Source organism: Podarcis bocagei, assembly GCF_964188305.1.
Source record: "Podarcis bocagei genome assembly, chromosome: 12".
Taxonomy (NCBI): domain Eukaryota; kingdom Metazoa; phylum Chordata; class Lepidosauria; order Squamata; family Lacertidae; genus Podarcis; species Podarcis bocagei.
The window spans coordinates 19801814-19821378 of NC_138137.1; the positions used below are offsets into that span (position 1 = coordinate 19801814).

Here is a 19565-nt window from a genome sequence, read left to right on the forward strand (position 1 = left end):
TCTGTGGCAGATGGCAAATAGGTGGGGCCCTCCCTCCCTCTCTTACATAGTTAGTAAGATAAAACAGCAGTACTGCTGTGTTTTGCTGCTATGTCAGCTAGAAGCTGGGTGCAAAAAAAGGCTGAAGGCTGGACAAACAGAGAGAAAGTTATGACTGATTTCTCCTTGAATCTGAGGCTGTGGCTATGGGAGAAACAAGGCCCTTTGGGGGTGTTGATGTTGTGTACCCGGCCATCATAGGCTCAGGTTGTATATATGTGTAAATAAATCATATAACCTAAAGACACCACCGTCTGTGCTGTGCCAAAAGGAAGCACAAACCATGGGTAAGCACCTGAAACCCCTAGAATCTCACACCACTGGGACAACAATAGCCTTGATTTATATTTTTAAATCCAACCCTCTCCAGTCTGTGAAACATAAATATTCCACCACTGACAAATCCTTTGGTAATTGCCCAAAGAGAATGAAGTAAACATAGGGATATGTTTGTTAAGCACCCTAATTTGCATGTTTTCAGTGCTCCAGCATCACACTGTTGAGTAATGTTCAGCTTGTTATTCACTATAAATCCTAACATCCTTTTTTCCGAAAATGCCATTACCTCGCCTGTAATCCTCCCTGTTCCCTTTTGCTTTTTAGTTAGTTAGGTTTCCCACCCCCTCCCTTTCTGGTGCATTTCCATGTGTCCTTGTTAAATTTTATTTGATAGCTTATGTAGAACATTTAACATGCCTGCAGTTGGAACACCGTCATAATGGTAAATCTGCATATTTTAAGTTACTCCCCACACATTCATAAAAAGATGGATCAGAACAAAAGTTCAATATTTTTCTCACGTAGCGGTTAACCAGATGTTTAGCAGGACATGAACACAACAGCGCTTTCACTAAAAACTAAACAAAAGCAAAACCCACTTCATTGTTGCAGTTTGATCTCATCCATTACCATTTGTTTACTTTAATAAGCAAAACACAACAGTTATATCTCTTTATTATTGTAGTTCCTTTTAAAGCTTTATTGGGGATTAATGGCTTGTTCTTGTTTTCATTTTTTAATGTATTTTTATTTTGTGATTTTTATGTTGTGAACTGCCCTGAAACCTGTGGGTATAGGGCAATTGATTGATTGATTGATTGATTGATTGATTGATTGGATAAGAAAGAAAGAAAGAAAGAAAAGAATAACGTCATCAATCTTGCCCTATGATCGTTCTGATATTTGGTGGTAGGGGCAAAGCTTTGGAATGTGAGGAGTTCAAAAACCAGCTCGCCAAGTTCATAAACCTCACCCCAACCCATTCTAAATAAAGTCCAAACTACTCTGGTCAAGTTGTTTAGCTTGAAATGCTATAAAATCTCTCTCTGATATCCTCTTCTGTTTCCTTATTCAAAATTTAACTAGCAGTGAGAAAGAGGGCCTGTATTGGGACTTCCATAAACTTCTCCTCTAGGCCCGAGTGCTGCTGTGCATTGCTTTTGCCAGACATTTTGCACGGTCCCTGGCAACTCCTATAGTTCCTCTGTTAATCTCTCCATCGCACCATAGATCTGAGATTTCATTTACCGTCTTGTACCCCACCACAACCTGTTTCTGTCACCAAGTGTAGGTTGAGGAAAAGAAACGGGCTGGTTGCTACCATAGAGGCTAAAGTTAATGAGCTATCAGGCTTGTTTGTGCTCTTGATGACATAATTAGGACTGCAACAGGTTCCAAACTGAAAGGATAAAAAGAGATTACTTACGAATTTTGCAATTAGTTGTCTCATTACATGGGTTTGGTGTATGTTTCCCACTTGTAATGTTGCACTGAACATCTTGGAATTTGTAATTCCACCTTTGGTTTTTACATTTCTTCATTACTAAGTTCCCTCTTATCTACACGCTCACCTCCTGCAATTACCGTATTTTGCGCCCCATAAGACGCTCCGGCCCATAAGACGCACCTAGTTTTTTGGGGGGGAAATAAAGGAAAAAAATTATTTCCCCCCCAGGCGCGGGGCTGGGGCAGCCCGAGCTTCCCCCGACCCCAGCCCCCAAACAGGCAGCTCTCTGCAAGCCGTGGGAGCCCAGCGGTGGTTCCCGCTGCTTGAGGAGAGATCCGCGAAGCCTGCACGTGCTGGGATCAGCGCTTGCAGGCTTCGGGATGCCTGCAACTCTCCCCAAGCAGTGGGAACGTTCCCGCTGCTTGGGGAGAGATCCGCGAAGCCTGCGCGTGCTGGGATCAGCGCGCGCAGGCTTCGGGATGCCTGCAACTCCCCCCAAGCAGTGGGAACGTTCCCGCTGCTTGGGGAGAGATCCGCGAAGCCTGCGCGTGCTGGGATCAGCGCGCGCAGGCTTCGGGATGCCTGCAACTCTCCCCAAGCAGTGGGAACGTTCCCGCTGCTTGGGGAGAGATCCGCGAAGCCTGCACGTGCTGGGATCAGCGCGCGCAGGCTTCGGGATGCCTGCAACTCTCCCCAAGCAGTGGGAACGTTCCCGCTGCTTGGGGAGAGATCCGCGAAGCCTGCACGTGCTGGGATCAGCGCTTGCAGGCTTCGGGATGCCGGCAACTCTCCCCAAGCAGCGGGAACGTTCCCGCTGCTTGGGGAGAGATCCGCGAAGCCTGCACGTGCTGGGATCAGCGCTTGCAGGCTTCGGGATGCCTGCAACTCTCCCCAAGCAGTGGGAACGTTCCCGCTGCTTGGGGAGAGATCCGCGAAGCCTGCACGTGCTGGGATCAGCGCTTGCAGGCTTCGGGATGCCTGCAACTCTCCCCAAGCAGTGGGAACGTTCCCGCTGCTTGGGGAGAGATCCGCGAAGCCTGCACGTGCTGGGATCAGCGCTTGCAGGCTTCGGGATTTCGGCAACTCTCCCCAAGCAGTGGGAACGTTCCCGCTGCTTGGGGAGAGATCCGCGAAGCCTGCACGTGCTGGGATCAGCGCTTGCAGGCTTCGGGATGCCGGCAACTCTCCCCAAGCAGTGGGAACGTTCCCGCTGCTTGGGGAGAGATCCGCGAAGCCTGCACGTGCTGGGATCAGCGCTTGCAGGCTTCGGGATGCCGGCAACTCTCCCCAAGCAGTGGGAACGTTCCCGCTGCTTGAGGAGAGGTCCGCGAAGCCTGGAGAGCGAGAGGGGTCGGTGCGCACCTACCGCTCTCGCTCTCCAGGCTTCAGCGAAAGCCTGCATTCGCCCCATAAGACGCACCCACATTTCCCCTTCATTTTTGGAGGGGAAAAAGTGCGTCTTATAGGGCGAAAAATACGGTACCAAGCTTGTTCTTCTTTGGGTATGGCTTGCAAAGTGCTTTTCTGAATTACTACTTTCAGTAGCTGCCAGACCTCTGCATTTTCACTTTGCGTAACGTGTGCACTCCAAAAATGCACTCTGAATGTGGCAGCTGAATTTATTTATTTTCTGGGTGGGGGAGGGTGAGTATTATCAATCCTGATCACACATTGAGGTAATGCGGAGAATAACTCTTCCTTTCAGGAGACTTACTTCCAGACCAGTTGCTTAAAGCTTCTGTCAGCCATCTAGCAACATTTAGGCAGACGGACTGGCACACTGGAAAAAATTGGATGCATATGTTCAGAGGGGAATCATGAGACTGTGGTCTTACCCATATGAGAAAGCCAAGGTGTATTTTGAGCTATTTATGGTGTATTGAAGGACTATTACGTTTGTCTACTCCTTTACCCCCCCAAATCCCATGCATTCTGTCTTGGCTTTTAATCGGTGTAAGCTAGCGCCGAGTGAGTAAATGTGCTTTTTAGCCTTTTATTTAACAACTTTACTAGCTGCAGATGACCAGGAATTTTATGCAAGCGAGTAGATTGGTAGAGGAGAGACAGCTCTCTCTCTCGCTCTCCTAATTTATTCGCCACTTCATTTGTTTTTGTGCTAGTTACTTCTGTGGGCTGGTTTGCAAGACGGTGCTATATAGACAGCACACAAGGACAGACCTCCAGCAATGCATAATAGTTTGTTTGTGGCCTCTTCGGTAGTCATTCTTGTCAAGAAAAGATGCATGTTATTTCTTTCTGTGGCTAATAGTTTCTGGGAGGGATTTATGTTTGAAATTATGCATGGGGGGAAAGAGGCAACCTCTCTTCCCTTCCCAGTGCCCCAGTAGCTCTACTGCTACTTTCGGAAGAAAACTGTGTAGTGTGTCCAAACATGGAATTCCACTGGAAAGCATAGTTGGCCCTAGGGCACAGGCCTCTCAGACCCCCATAGAGGGCAGGCCGGCATAAGGGAAGCTGTGTGAAAAATGGATGTTACTAGGCTTCAGATTCTTTTTATATATGCAGTGGTACCTTGGTTCTCGAACTGCTTAGTTGTCGAACAAATCGGCTCCCGAACGCCGAAAACCCAAAAGTAAGTGTTCCGGTTTTCGAACATTTTTCAGAATGTCCAACATGTCTTCTGCTCAAATGCAGAAAGCTCCTGCAGCCAATTGGAAGCTACACCTTGCTTTTCGAACGGTTTCAGAAGTCGAATGGACTTCTGGAACGGATTAAGTTCGAGAACCAAGGTACCACTGTGTGTGTGTGTGTGTGTGTGTGTGTGTGTGTGTGTATTTATTCTGTTTTACAATTTAAAGTACTCATTTTTACATCCTTAAGTTATCAATGATTTCCTTTCTTCTCTTTCCGTTGTTCATTTTACACAATCATAAATCCCAGCGTATTTTACAGAAACTATACCATTCAGTATTCCATTATTACATCCATCATAACTTGTTTACACTGTTGAATTTATCTTTATGCTGCCAGTGTTTTCAGCTGTACACAATTATTTCCCATATATTCAATAAACATTTTCCAATCTTCTTTAAACATATGTTCTTCTTCTTCTCTCATTCTGTATGTTAAGTCTGCAAGCTGCGCATATTCTGCCAACTTAAGTTGCCACTCTTCTTTGGTTGGAACCTCGCTCATTTTCCATTTTTCGGGCTAACAAAGCATGGGCCGCAGTAGTGGCATACATAAACAACCTATTTTGACACCAAGGCTTCAGATTCTTCAGCATGAGATCTAGAATTCTACACTAGGAAAAAATGGAATTCTGTGGGGACCGGGGATAAATTGCAAAAGAATCACCCCTACCAAGGGGCAAAGACAGTGAAGGAGAACCTGACCACATTTTCAGGTTTTCTGCACCACTATGATGATTATTTATTGCCAGAGGCAATAAAATCATGCTTCCACACAGAGCATGGCCATAGGTACAATATGCACCTCTGTGTCAAAAATACCATACAATATAACTTTTTAAAAAAATCAGTAAAAATGCTATAACATAAAAAAGGGGCAAAATATCTAGAAATTGTCTTCTCCCTTCCCTTAAACAATTGCATTAAAAGTATATCAGATTGAACTTTTAAAACAGGCTTAAACTTCAGCACACACATCAATTGATGCAGTAAGGTTTTCCTCCCTGAGAAGTTTGTGTCTGAATGAAAATTCGTATGTGCAGAATCCTCAGAATGAAGATACATGTCTTGGGCCCTAATGAAGCACAAATGTTCTTTTCTGCTTTCTCCTGCCAATGAATCACTTTGTTCTAGATGTGCTGATTCATCTAAGCCTCTGACTGACATTGGTAATAACCCGGAAGGTGGCAGACTTCAGATTCAACTGTTGGGGGACGACTCCGATTCTTATTCTGTACAAACTGTAAACTGATGGGCCTTTATTACTTCCAGGCTTGTCTGAATTATTAAGCAGCAGCTGCTTCACCTCTCCACAGGAGAATGCAGGCATTTGGTTAAATGAATTACTACCACTTCTCACACTTTCTCAGATAGAGGATGCCTTTCACTTCTGACAGCCAAATAACAGTTGCTGATGCAGAATCTTCTTTGCAGAAGAACTGAAGCTGGCAGAATTTTTCTCTCTTACAATGGATACGTAATTTACGTTCGGTTCAACTGTATTTCTGCGTCGATGGATTATTTTTACTCCATTAAGGATTATGTGAAATGGCTCATTTCGGTGCTTGACCCACTCAGTCCTCCAAACAGGAAAGGTTGGATTTACAATGGAGTTAGAATATGAGGTTCGTCCGTGAAACATAGGTGCTCTGAGAGCCAGTGTGGTGTAGTGGTTAAGAGCGATAGACTCGTAATCTGGGGAACCGGGTTCGCGTCTCCGCTCCTCCACATGCAGCTGCTGGGTGACCTTGGGCTAGTCACACTTCTCTGAAGTCTCTCAGCCCCACTCACCTCACAGAATGTTTGTTGTGGGGGAGTTAGGGAAAAGGAGAATGTTAGCCGCTTTGAGACTCCTTCGGGTAGTGATAAAGTGGGATATCAAATCCAAACTCCTCTTCTTCTTCTTCTTCTTCTTCCTCCTCTGAAAATAGCTATATTTTAAGGTAGTGTTAGAAACGCAGGTATACAGTGGTGCCTTGCAAGATGGAATTAATCCGTTCCGCGAGTCTCTTCGTCTTGCAGTTTTTTCGTCTTGTGAAGCACGGCTATTAGAGGCTTAGCGGCTATTAGCGGCTTAGCGGCTATTAACGGCTTAGCGGCTTTAAGAAAAAGGAAACAAACTCGCAAGAACTCGCAAGACGTTTCGTCTTGCGAAGCAAGCCCATAGGGAAATTCGTCTTGCGGTACGACTCAAAAAACGGAAAACTCTTTCGTCTTGCTCTTTCGTTTTTCGTCTTGCGAGGCATTCGTCTTGCGAGGTACCACTGTATAAGCTAGGTGCCAAATGGCTTCTTAAACCAGTATTACGGTCACCAAAACAGAATGCCTAGTTGCCATTTTGGGGCCAGAAGAGCTCAAAAGTTGTATTGTTCAATATGGCTTTTTGGTTACTGAGATTCATTCTGATAGTGCAGATGCAATATCATGGATAGAATTCTACAGGATGTGTTGCTAGTGTGTGAAAACAGTTCAGATCAAATGATCCCCATGCAGGCACCTCTAGATGATCGCAAATGGCCAATAACCAAGTGCAAAATGTGTCTGGTGAATTTCAAATGCCGTTGTAAGGATGGGGGGGGGGGGGAGGAATCGGCTAAATTGGCAAAGAAAAATCACTTTATATGTGTTGTTTATGCATTCTAACACTATGGCACCAGATGGCGCTGTGGAGTTCTGTTTTTGCCAACCTGATTTCTCATACGAAGTTTGCAACGCGTTTAAACGAAACGCTTCTTTGATGTGTATAGATCCAGCCAGAGAGAGAAATAACTGTAAGCAAATGGACTTCATTTGGGGAACACCCTTATGGCAGTAAGACCATGGTCTCCTTCCTTCTCCGGTCATCTATATGTGATGTGACGAAAGAAAGAAGCTAGGCCTAGTAAAAAAGAATTGCCCTCCAGAAAGGCCTTCATCTTCAGAAGTCTTGTTCTGTGTCCTTCCACCGGGATGCCAGACGGAGCCTTCTTGATTAAAGTTCTACATTTGTAGAATTCCCTTCCAGTTTATTTTAAGTGCTTCTAGTTTGCTTTTCTTGCCGTTTTAATGATTGTGCAAACCTTAGAATGCTTTAAAGGATTTTATCTGTTGTTTTGTTACTGTTGTTCAGCCGTGCTATGCTATTCTTGCAATGTCCACTGTCCTGAAATCCAAATTGGCGTAGAGATATTTTATGCATTTTTTAAAAAAATATATTATAGACCACCATGGGACCTTTTTAAACGCCAAGAGGCAGTATATAAATAACTGGCTATTTTCTTCCATTCTAGGCCAGAATTCTGTGTGACAGAAATGCCACTGTTCACAGCTCCCTCCAACCTATTTGTGTTTGAGGGGAATGAATATATATATATATATATATATATATATATATATATATATATATCTTTCGTAGATTTTCACGGGTACAGGAATGCAGGTTTTGGTGTCTTCGGGTGTCTTCCCGTGTAAGAGTTGGGGTGTCTAGGCGACGTTTCGACGAGGTCTCACTCGTCATCTTCAGGCTGGTGCTTTCGGCTTCTTGTTACTAGAACAGAGCAGGATCTCAGTGTTTGAGTTCCTATAAATACTGTTGAGGGGGTGTGGTGTATAGCCTCCAACGTTCTGGGCAGAGAGGAAGTTCCCAGGTTAATGTGCCTTTTCTTCTTTTGTTCATTAATTACTTGAGGGATATCTTGAGTGATTACTTGAGTGATATTCTGAGTACCATTTAGGAGGGTCATTAGGTGTGGATTAGTTGCTAAAGCTTTCGTGTCTTGACCTCTTGAGCTTGTGAATAGTTTTTCTGAGAAGATGGCTGTACTGCACTTAGTTGTGCTCTGGCTTGGCTTCGTGTATAGGGGCGAGCTGTGGTTTTGTGCCCTGTGCCAGCCAGATCTGTGTAGGGATTGCAGGGGGGTGCAGCATCCGGAGGTGCCACTATGGTTTGGCTACTGGATGGTGTCTGTGATTTATCTGTGGAGAGGGTCTGGGTTTGGGTCTGGTGTGGTTGATTGGAGATGGCGTTCTGTGTGCCTCTGGTTCTGGTGTCGGTTTTTGTGGGGAGGGCTAATTTCCAGATGTCTGGCAGGCGGGACGTGTCGTCACGCTTGTTCATGTTGTGAGGGTGTTTCTCTATCTCGATGGCTTCCATGATTATTCTCTTGTGGTGATGTTCCATGTTAAAGAGCAATTTGGAATCTGCAAAATTAATTTCGTGTCCTGTTTCTTTCATGTGTTGGTAAAGAGAGGAAGTTTTTTCTTCTTTTTTGACGGCATTCTTGTGTTCTGCGATACGTGCATTTATTCGTCTGTTTGTTTGTCCAATGTACGTGGCTGGGCAGACTTTGCAGGGTATTTCATAGACCCCTTGGTTTTCTAACTGGATTTTATCTTTTGGGTTTCTGAGGATATTGGCTATTTTTTGGTTGGTGCAAAAGGCTGTTTTGATATTGTGTTTATGGAGGATTTTGCTAATTTTATCTGTAGTGCCCTTGATATAAGGAAGGAGGGCCATGCCATTGTTTTCTTCTGTGTCTTGGTTTTTGGGGGGTGTTTCTTTTTGGATTAGCTTCGTAACCCTGTTTTGCTGGTATCCGTTGGCGATTAACACATTTGAGAGATTCTGTAACTCAGTTGTCAAGTGGTCTTTGTCAGCCAGGCGTTTGGTTCTGGAGATGAGAGTCTTGGCTACGGAGTTTATTTGTGCAGGGTGGTGGTGTGATTGTGCATGTAAGTAGCGGTTGGTGTGTGTTTTTTTCCGGTAGATAGTGTGTCCTAGGGAGCCATCAGGTTTTTTGTAGATTAGGACGTCAAGGAAGGGAAGTTGGTTGTTGGCTTCTATTTCCATAGTGAATTGTATTTTGGGGTGTAGGCTGTTGAGATGTGTGAGGAAGCTATCTAGTTTTTCCTTCCCGTGTGGCCAAATTACAAAGGTGTCGTCAACATATCTGAGCCAAAGTTTGGGTTTGTGTTCTGACTTGTCTAAAGCATTGGTTTCAAAGTGTTCCATGTACAGATTTGCGATGACCGGTGAGAGGGGTGATCCCATAGGTGCTCCTTCTATCTGTTTGTATCTTTGTCCATTGTGGATGAAGTACGTGTTGGTTAGGCAGTGGTTGGTCAGGTCCAGGATGTATTCGGGGGGATTGTATTTGTTTTGAATGGCTGTCAAGGCTTCATTAATGGGCACTTGTGTGAAGAGAGATACAACATCGAAGCTCACAAGTAGGTCATCGGGGTGTAGGTTTTGCTTCTTTATTGTTTCTATGAACTGGAAGGAGTTTGTAACGTGTGAAGCGATAGATTCTGCATAGGGCTGAAGTTGCTTAGCGAGAAATTTAGCGAGATTTTGTAGAGGTGAGCCTATGGAGCTGACTATTGGTCTGAGTGGTGTTCCTTCTTTGTGTATCTTGGGGAGACCGTAGAGTTTGGGGCATCTGGATGATTTTTCTCTGGGGATGATTCTTAGCTGGATTTCTTCACTGATAGGAGAGGCTTTTATTTTGGATTTGGTGGTTTTTTCCAGATAGGTGGTGGGATCTGTTTTTATAGGTTGGTAGGTAGGGTCTTGGAGTAGATTTGATAGTTTTGCTTGGTAGTCCGATGTGTTCATCACAACAGTGGCATTACCTTTGTCTGCTGGGAGAATGATTATGTTGTTGTCTTTCCTCAGGTTGGTGAGTGCTTTCTGTTCTTCTTTGTGTAAATTGCTTCTGGGTGGTTTGCTGGAGCAGAGGATGTTGGTGACTTCAAGTCTGATTTTATTGGCTTCATCTGGGTTGATTTTGGTTAGGCTAGCTTCGACTCCGCATATGATGTTTTCCGTGGGGATGCGTCTCGGGGCGACTGCAAAGTTGAAACCTTTGGAGAGTACTTTGGTTTCAGTTGAGGTGAGGATCCTGTCTGATATGTTATGTACTGTTTGTTTCATGGGTTGTTGTGGAGGGTGGCTGGGCTTCTGGCGTTTCTCTAGTTTGTGGAGTTTGTTGGTGTGTGTGTCTGTCTTATGTGAGGACTCAGTTTCAGCTCTCCAAACGGCTAGTTGTTTGCATTTGTCCCAGAGTGCAGGGTGGATTTTGTTACAGAGTTTGAGGTGAAGAGTGAGCAGATCTTTGTTGGTTTGGTTTAGTAGGTATCTTTTCCTGTGTAGTTCGTTTCTGATTAGGGATAGTTCAGTTCGTTTCAGGATCCTTTCGGTAGCTGGGGTTTTAGAGTGGAATTTAAGTTGGAAGCATGTGGGAATTAAGTTGTTGTCTCGGCAGTTGCGTAGGAACAAGAGATCACATAAGATGGTGGCTCTTCGGATTTCTAGTTTCTCGTAGGTTCTTGTCAGCTGGAAGGTTTCCTCCCCGTAGAGGTGAGATATTTGCTTTCGTAGATTTTCACGGGTACAGGAATGTAGGTTTTGGTGTCTTCGGGTGTCTTCCCGTGTAAGAGTTGGGGTGTCTAGGCGACGTTTCGACGAGGTCTCACTCGTCATCTTCAGGCTGGTGCTTTCGGCTTCTTGTTACTGGAACAGAGCAGGATCTCAGTGTTTGAGTTCCTATAAATACTGTTGAGGGGGTGTGGTGTATAGCCTCCAACGTTCTGGGCAGAGAGGAAGTTCCCAGGTTAGTGTGCCTTTTCTTCTTTTGTTCATTAATTACTTGAGGGATATCTTGAGAGATTTCTTGAGTGATATTCTGAGTACCATTTAGGAGGGTCATTAGGTGTGAATTAGTTGCTAAAGCTTTAGTGTCTTGACCTCTTGAGCTTGTGAAGAGTTTTTCTGAGAAGATGGCTGTACTGCACTTAGTTGTGCTCTGGCTTGGCTTCGTGTATAGGGGCGAGCTGTGGTTTTGTGCCCTGTGCCAGCCAGATCTGTGTAGGGATTGCAGGGGGGTGCAGCATCCGGAGGTGCCACTATGGTTTGGCTACTGGATGGTGTCTGTAATTTATCTGTGGAGAGGGTCTGGGTTTGGGTCTGGTGTGGTTGATTGGAGATGGCGTTCTGCAATGGAAGCAGCCATCTGGGTCAAGGGCAAGCAGGGCCAACAGGGAAAACCATTCAGGTGGACTCAGTCATTTGAAAAATAACGTATAAACTGAATTACTTTCAACTATATATATATATAGGGCACAAAACCCTATATATATATATATATATATATATATATATATATATATATATATATATATATAGGGCACAAAACCACAGCTCGCCCCTATACACGAAGCCAAGCCAGAGCACAACTAAGTGCAGTACAGCCATCTTCTCAGAAAAACTCTTTACAAGGTCAAGAGGTCAAGACACGAAAGCTTTAGCAACTAATCCACACCTAATGACCCTCCTAAGTGGTACCCAGAATATCACTCAAGTAATCACTCAAGATATCCCTCAAGTAATTAATGAACAAAAGAAGAAAAGGCACATTAACCTAGGAACTTCCTCTCTGCCCAGAACGTTGGAGGCTATACACCACACCCCCTCAACAGTATTTATAGGAACTCAAACACTGAGATCCTGCTCTGTTCTAGTAACAAGAAGCCGAAAGCACCAGCCTGAAGATGACGAGTGAGACCTCGTCGAAACGTCGCCTAGACACCCCAACTCTTACACGGGAAGACACCCGAAGACACCAAAACCTACATTCCTGTACCCGTGAAAATCTACGAAAGCATATATATATATATATATATATATATATATATATATATATATATAGGGCACAAAACCACAGCTCGCCCCTATACACGAAGCCAAGCCAGAGCACAACTAAGTGCAGTACAGCCATCTTCTCAGAAAAACTCTTTACAAGGTCAAGAGGTCAAGACACGAAAGCTTTAGCAACTAATCCACACCTAATGACCCTCCTAAGTGGTACCCAGAATATCACTCAAGTAATCACTCAAGATATCCCTCAAGTAATTAATGAACAAAAGAAGAAAAGGCACATTAACCTAGGAACTTCCTCTCTGCCCAGAACGTTGGAGGCTATACACCACACCCCCTCAACAGTATTTATAGGAACTCAAACACTGAGATCCTGCTCTGTTCTAGTAACAAGAAGCCGAAAGCACCAGCCTGAAGATGACGAGTGAGACCTCGTCGAAACGTCGCCTAGACACCCCAACTCTTACACGGGAAGACACCCGAAGACACCAAAACCTACATTCCTGTACCCGTGAAAATCTACGAAAGCATATATATATATATATATATATATATATATATATATATATATATATATATAGTTGAAAGTAATTCAGTTTATACGTTATTTTTCAAATGACTGAGTCCACCTGAATGGTTTTCCCTGTTGGCCCTGCTTGCCCTTGACCCAGATGGCTGCTTCCATTGCTGTCACAATAGCTCTAGCAAAAGGATGTTGTGTTGACCTAGAGTGTGATAGATTAGTTATGTAAACTGATATGTCCTTACTACACCTGCCCTGGTACCTTCAATTGCTGTTGTATTTGAATGATCTAGGAGATTTTAGAGTCAGGTGCAGCATAGTTTGACTGTTCATTGCCACTGTGGGCAATATCATACCCTCCAACTTTTCTCTGGTAAAAATAGGGACGTCCTATTCAATCATCATGATGATGATGTTGTTGTTGTTACCCCACCCATCTGACTGTGTTGCTTCAACAACTCTGGATGGCATCTTTCATATATAAAAACGTAATAGAACATCAACCATTAAAATACTTCCCTATACAGGGCTGCCTTCAGATGTCCTCTAAAGGTTGTGTAGTTACTTATCTCCTTAGCTCAGGGATTGGATAACTCCAAACCCTCCATCGTTTCTCTGATGAAGATAGGCGCTGTGGGTTAAACCACAGAGCCTAGGGCTTGCAGATCAGAAGGTTGGCGGTTCGAATCCCTGCGATGGGGTGAGCTCCCATTGCTCAAACTCTGCTCCTACCAACCTAGCAGTTCGAAGTGCAAGTAGATAAATAGGTACCACTCCAGCAGGAAGGTAAACGGCGTTTCCGTGCGCTGCTCTGGTTCACCAGAAGCAACTTAGTCATGCTGGCCACATGATCCGGAAGCTGTACGCCGGCTCCCTTGGCCAGTAAAGTGAGATGAGCACCACAACTCCAGAGTCGTCCACAACTGGACCTAATGGTGAGTGGTCCCTTTACCTTTACGTTTAAGGAAAAGTGGGGCATTCTGGGATCAAAGCAGAAACCAGGATGCCTTCTGTAAATCCGGGATTGTCCCTGGATAATATTGGAGGGTCTGCAATATTCCAGAGGTTTCATGCTGGTTGATAGGACTCTTACAAGTTCCACCATGCAAAAGTCAGAGGTTTCTATATAAGCATCTCTCTCCATCCAGGAAAGACAGAGGGAGTCTGGCCATTCAAGGACAGCCAGGCAAAAAAAAGGGGGGGGGGCGGCGGAAATCCCACAGAGAGATGTGAATTGTGAGCTTGACAGTGAGGCCTGGACGGCTGCATTTTCTCCTTAGGCCCGAGGTTCCCAACCCCTCCTCTAGATAGTCTGCCCGCATCTTTATGGCCGCTGTTTTCTTTGCATGCTAGAAAACCTGTTGCTCTTGACACATTTAATCTGATGTCCTGTCTAGTTTCTCTAACCTATGGCCTGGAACTTGTGGCGTCCTTCTACTTAGCACAGTTTGTGTGAGAAAATCCTGCGAAAACAGAAATAAAAACATCCTTTCTTCATCCACGACTGTAATGCAGTTAGACTTGAAACCTATCAAGAGAAGAGTCTGCATTGACATTGCCAAACCATTGCGTTTCTGTGTAGCGGTCGGAATCTTTCGCACCAGATTTGTTTTTGTTTCTTAATTGATCCATGTCAACTCCGAGTCTCATGACTGAATTCTTGTCTTGCGGCACCCTGATGACTAACAAATGTATTATTGTGGCATGTGCTAGGGCAAATGCTCTCAGCCTGGCACGCATGTGTGCGTGCGTGCAAACACACACACACACACACACACACACACACACACACACACACACATATTTTGGACTACAAAGCCCCTCATTCCTGACCATTTGGCATGCTTCCTGAGGTTGTTGGGAGTTGTAATCCAACACAGCTGGAGGGCAACAAGATGAGCAAAACTGAGCTGCTGTAACTGAATACAGTGGTACCTTGGTTCTCAAACACCTTGGTATTCAAATACAGTGGTACCTTGGGTTAAGTACTTAATTCGTTCCGGAGGTCCATACTTAACCTGAAACTGTTCTTAACCTGAAGCACCACTTTAGCTAATGGGGCCTCCTGCTGCCGCCGCATCACCGGAGCACGATTTCTGTTCTCATCCTGAAGCAAAGTTCTTCACCTGAAGCACTATTTCTGGGTTAGTGGAGTCTGTAACCTGAAGCGTATGTAACCCGAGGTACCACTGTACTTTATTTTATTTTTAATTAATGTGTGAACTTCCACTTTGGTTCTTATACTGTGCGACCAGATGTATATACTGATAGACATCTTGCTATGACAATGATAAATTGGAGTGATGTCAAGTAAAATACAGTCCAGACTTGGCAGATTAGATCTTCATTCTGATCAGTAGAACTTTCTGGTGAGCAACTGGTACAATCATGTCTTCTGAGTTCATACTTCAATATGTCTGCTCAGTTTCTAGGCGCATACTGTCTGTGAGATAAGCATTTGCTGATTCATGCTATTTTTATTTTTATTTTTATCCTCAGATGCTAAGAACAGAAGACCTGTGATCCCTGTATCTGCGCATATATTTGAAAACAGATATGGTTTCTGTCATCCTCCTGCTTAATCTTGTCTCTCATTTATGGGCTCGTTCTAAGGTCAGTTTTTACAGTGTTTAAATTCTGTTAAATGTTTTGGAAGAAAGGCAAGGCAAGACTCACAAATGCAAGGTAATGTTTTCCTCCAGAGAAAACAGATGCCCTCTTCTGAAATAAACTTTTCAAAATGTTGTGCAGAGCGACAAAAGGCAGCAGTGTTAGTTTTTTTTTAAAAGGATTGTATAAATGAAGGAGTTCATGAGGCCTTGTCTAGAGTTGCTCGCATAGCAGAATGACAGAGAGACCCTACTTTATTCGGTGCAGGGAGATTCCATTGAGTCCTGTGCCCTATTGTTTCAATGCTGCTGGAGCCAGGACAAAAGAGGCAGATAAGCAGGGTGTTGGGGAGAGGGATATGATACAGGCAGCGTGGATAAAAATCACTAAAATAAATAAATAAAATAAATAAAAATCAGGTGTTTTTTTTAAAAAAATTACATCAGATTTTTAAATATTTAAATCAGATTTTTAAAATGCACTTTGAAACAGACAAAAAAAAAGAGTGTGAGTTGCTTTAATGCAGAGTGGATAAAAATCAGTGATTTATTATTTATTTTTAAAAGATTTTTTAAAATTTAAATTGGAATTTTAAAATAAAATCCTTTTGGAGGAAAAATATTTCTAAAGATTTAAGTTACCTTATAGTAACTTAAAGGTATTCATCATGAAATAAGGATTTGTTATAAGTTTTTCATGAAATTGTTTAACCACATCAGTTAACCAACATGGATACGTATGCTATAATGTTATTGTTTTAGTTAAATAAATTGTTTAAATTGTTGTTAAGGAAATGATTGTTTTTCTCCTTCCAGTAAAGTACAGCAGAAACGTTCTCCAACTATAAACAGTTAACTTCTCAAACCTCACAATATTTTCCTAATTATCGGTCTATGTATTTCTAATAGTATAACCAAAACAGTAATTTTTTGATTTAACTGTAAAAACTACTCTGAAAATTTATTATTCCAAAAATGAAACCTTCATCTGGTTGTAAATATTAAGATGATACCAGCAAGAATGAGTCTTTCTGTTAAAAAAATGATTTAAATCAAGTCTTACTGACTAGTGATTTAAATCATTATTTAAATCGATTTGATTTAAATCAAATCCACCCTGTATGATGTTGTTGTTGTTGTTGTTGTTGTTTAGTCATTTAGTCGTGTCCACCTCTTCGTGACCCCATGGACCAGAGCATACCAGGCACTCCTGTCTTCCAATGCCTCCTGCAGTTTGGTCAAACTCATGTTTGTAGCTTCGAGAACACTGTCCACGCATCTCGTCCTCTGTCGTCCCCTTCTCTTTGTGCCCTGAATCTTTCCCAACATCAGCGTCTTTTCCAGGGAGTCTTCTCTTCTCATGAGGTGTCCAAAGTATTGGAGCCTCAGCTTCAGGATCTGTCCTTCCAGTGAGCACTCAGGGCTGATTTCCTTAAGAATGGAGAGGTTGGATCTTCTTGCAGTCCATGGGATTCTCAAGAGTCTTCTCCAACACCATAATTCAAAAGCATCAATTCTTCGGCGATCAGCCTTCTTTATGGTCCAGCTCTCACTTCCATACATCACTACTGGGAAAACCATAGCTTTAACTATACGGACCTTTGTTGGCAAGGTGATGTCTCTGCTTTTTAAGATGCTGTCTAGGTTTGTCATTGCTTTTCTCCCAAGAAGCAGGCATCTTTTAATTTCGTGACTGCTGTCACCATGTGCAGTTATCATGGAGCCCAAGAAAGTAAAATCTCTCACTGCCTCCATTTCTTCCCCTTCTATTTGCCAGGAGGTGATGGGACCAGTGGCCATGATCTTCGGTTTTTTGATGTTGAGCTTCAGACCATATTTTGCGCTCTCTTTCACCCTCATTAAACGGTTCTTTAACTCCTCCTCACTTGTACATGATGCAAAGTGGATAGAGATAATTTAGTTCTCCCAAATAGAACCCGGGCTCTGCATATTCCTCCTTTTCCTCAAATGTTCTCTACCAAGTTAGTTGTTTTTTTTAAAAAAAAAGTAGTCAAAGTCTCATTTCCCATCATCATTTTACTTTCCTATAACAGAAGTGATAAGAATATGGACAGCCTTTGAGCAATTGGAAGAACAGAGTTACCAAAAAACCCCTAAGGGCTGTGTCCCGTGTCACTGGAAAGATTTTGTGAAGCATTTATATAGCCACATCCACAACTTAACATCTAAACACTTTCACAAAAGGCTTAGGTAGAGAATCTGATAAAAGTAGCTCTTTTCTTAAAAATAAAGTGTGCATATCTTTCTGTAACAAATATTTAAGACATGGGCTTGTGACTTTAGAATGTAACTTCAGAACTTTTATTGTTTATCAGATTTATTGCACTTTGTTCATTTTTTTATTGCTATCATTTATTATACTTTATCCTATCTTCCATTCAGGGAGCTTTTGAGGTAATTTGAACCTGAGTGACCCCAGTCCTAACCTGATATGCTAAAACACTGGTTTTCTAAGCCCATTTGTCATGAGATCTGGAAGACACTCAGAGCTGGTCTTGCTGTTAGGTAGAGTGATGTGCAATGAAAAGACTTGTTGTTGTTTAGCCGTTTAGTCATGTCTGACTCTTTGTGACCCCATGGACCAGAGCACGCCAGGCACTTCTATCTTCCACTGCCTCCCGCAGTGTGGTCAAACTCTGCTGGTAGCTTCGAGAACACTATCCAACCATCTCATCCTCTGTCGTCCCCTTCTCCTTGTGCCCTCCATCTTTCCCAACATGAGGGTCTTTTCCAGGGAGTCTTCTCTTCTCATGAGGTGGCCAAAGTATTGGAGCCTCAGCTTCACGATCTGTCCTTCCAGATGAAAAGACTAACAAATTGTTATTTAATGTATTTTTAGTCTGAGCGGTGAGGCGCTTATGGGATTTTTCTGCTTTAAGTGCCAAGATAATTTGGCCAGCCTTGGGTGTTGGGTCTTCGGTGTGTGTCTGGCATTTGCTGGTGAAGGCACACGTGAGTGAAAAACTTAACAAATGAAGAGAAAATAGATGCCAAATGTCCACCACACCAATACAACAGACTCAATGTCAGTTTGATGGCCTCAAGGGCATTTGCCTGAGCAGGTGGTTGATAAGCTGCTGAATAACACCTGTCTGGGTTCACATTTTTTTAAAAAAACCTTAATTAAGAAGATATTTTGTACTATTTTTAAAAGTATTTAGTCACCCATCTCTCTGTCAAGATAGCAAGCAACACAGAATGCTGTTGTGAGGTAAGGAGCATTTGGGTCAGTTTTAATGTGAAAAAAATGTAAATCTATGCTAACACCGAGTTAAGCCCAACATTTACCCAAATTGCTAGTTCCTATGCACGTAGACGTACATAATTTTCTGAAGGAGATTAAAAAAATTAATTAAGTAAGGGTGAGCCTTACATGGACATGTTCATCACAGGATGACTATAAGATCAAGCAATGACTTTAGGCTGGTTGACGCAATTTTACATTTCATGAATGCATAGATGAGGAAGCAGAATCCTCTGTGTGTGTGTGTGTCTGTCTGTCTGTCTGTCTGTCTGTCTGTCTATCTATCTATCTATCTATCTATCTATCTATCTCTGAACTGGCATGGGAAAAAGCTGGATCTTTCCACCATACAGAAAGAGCCTTAGGTGCACAGAAGTCTTATGCATAAGGTTCTGTTAGCAGTTCTACTGAACATGCAGAGGTTGGGTCTCCTTGTGTGAATGGAATGTTTGTAGAACAAAGATGGCGGACAGCGTTTGTCTATCCCCTGAGGTCACGCCGAGCACATTTACCACATCTGGACAACCCTAAAATTGCTTGATTGTTGATGTTGGCACCTGTCTGTCTTGAGAGGGAATGGAGTGCGCTTCTGGGAGTGAAGTCAGACTGCTGTGTTCGCTGCACCAAAGCGGCCTCCCTTGGGTGCATGCCTGGGCAGCCTGTATGGAAGTCTGGGGAGGTGTATGGAGGGAGTGTGTATGGCAGGGGTAGGCAACCTAAGGCCCGTGGGCCACAAGTGGCTCACGGGGATTGTTTAACCGGCCCCCGAACCGCCCCCGAACTAAGCCGCCCGCTCGTTGAGTCCCTGTGTGCTGCGCTAAACTGGCACAGCGCACTGTGGGGACTCACTTCCTCAGGGCCGAAAATCACATCTGCGCAGACGCAGATTCCGGAAAACACGGGCACGCCCAATCTAGTCCAACCCCTTCAGTGCAGGAATATGGAGTTGTCCCATACAGGAATCGAACCTACAGCCTTGGTGTTATCAGCGCCACACTCTAAGCAATAAATCTAAAAGAGCTTCTCTTATTGAGTTGAAAATATTGAAACAGAGAACAGAGAAAGAGAATATAGAGTGAAGGAGAAGCGTCTCAGATCCCAGGAACTGTATTCTTAGAG

The 19565-nt window shown here is 43.5% G+C and overlaps 1 protein-coding gene across 6 annotated transcripts in view; it reads left to right on the forward strand.

Moving 5' to 3' along the window:
• The window catches only part of THRB (thyroid hormone receptor beta), a 194383-nt gene that overhangs the window by 60085 nt on the left and 114733 nt on the right, over positions 1 to 19565 (forward strand). For all 6 annotated transcript variants that reach the window (XR_014000945.1, XM_081164821.1, XM_081164824.1 and 3 more), the window contains exon 2: positions 15072 to 15185. The gene's annotated coding sequence lies outside the window, so the exon portion shown is untranslated. The remainder of the gene's footprint in view (positions 1 to 15071; positions 15186 to 19565) is intronic.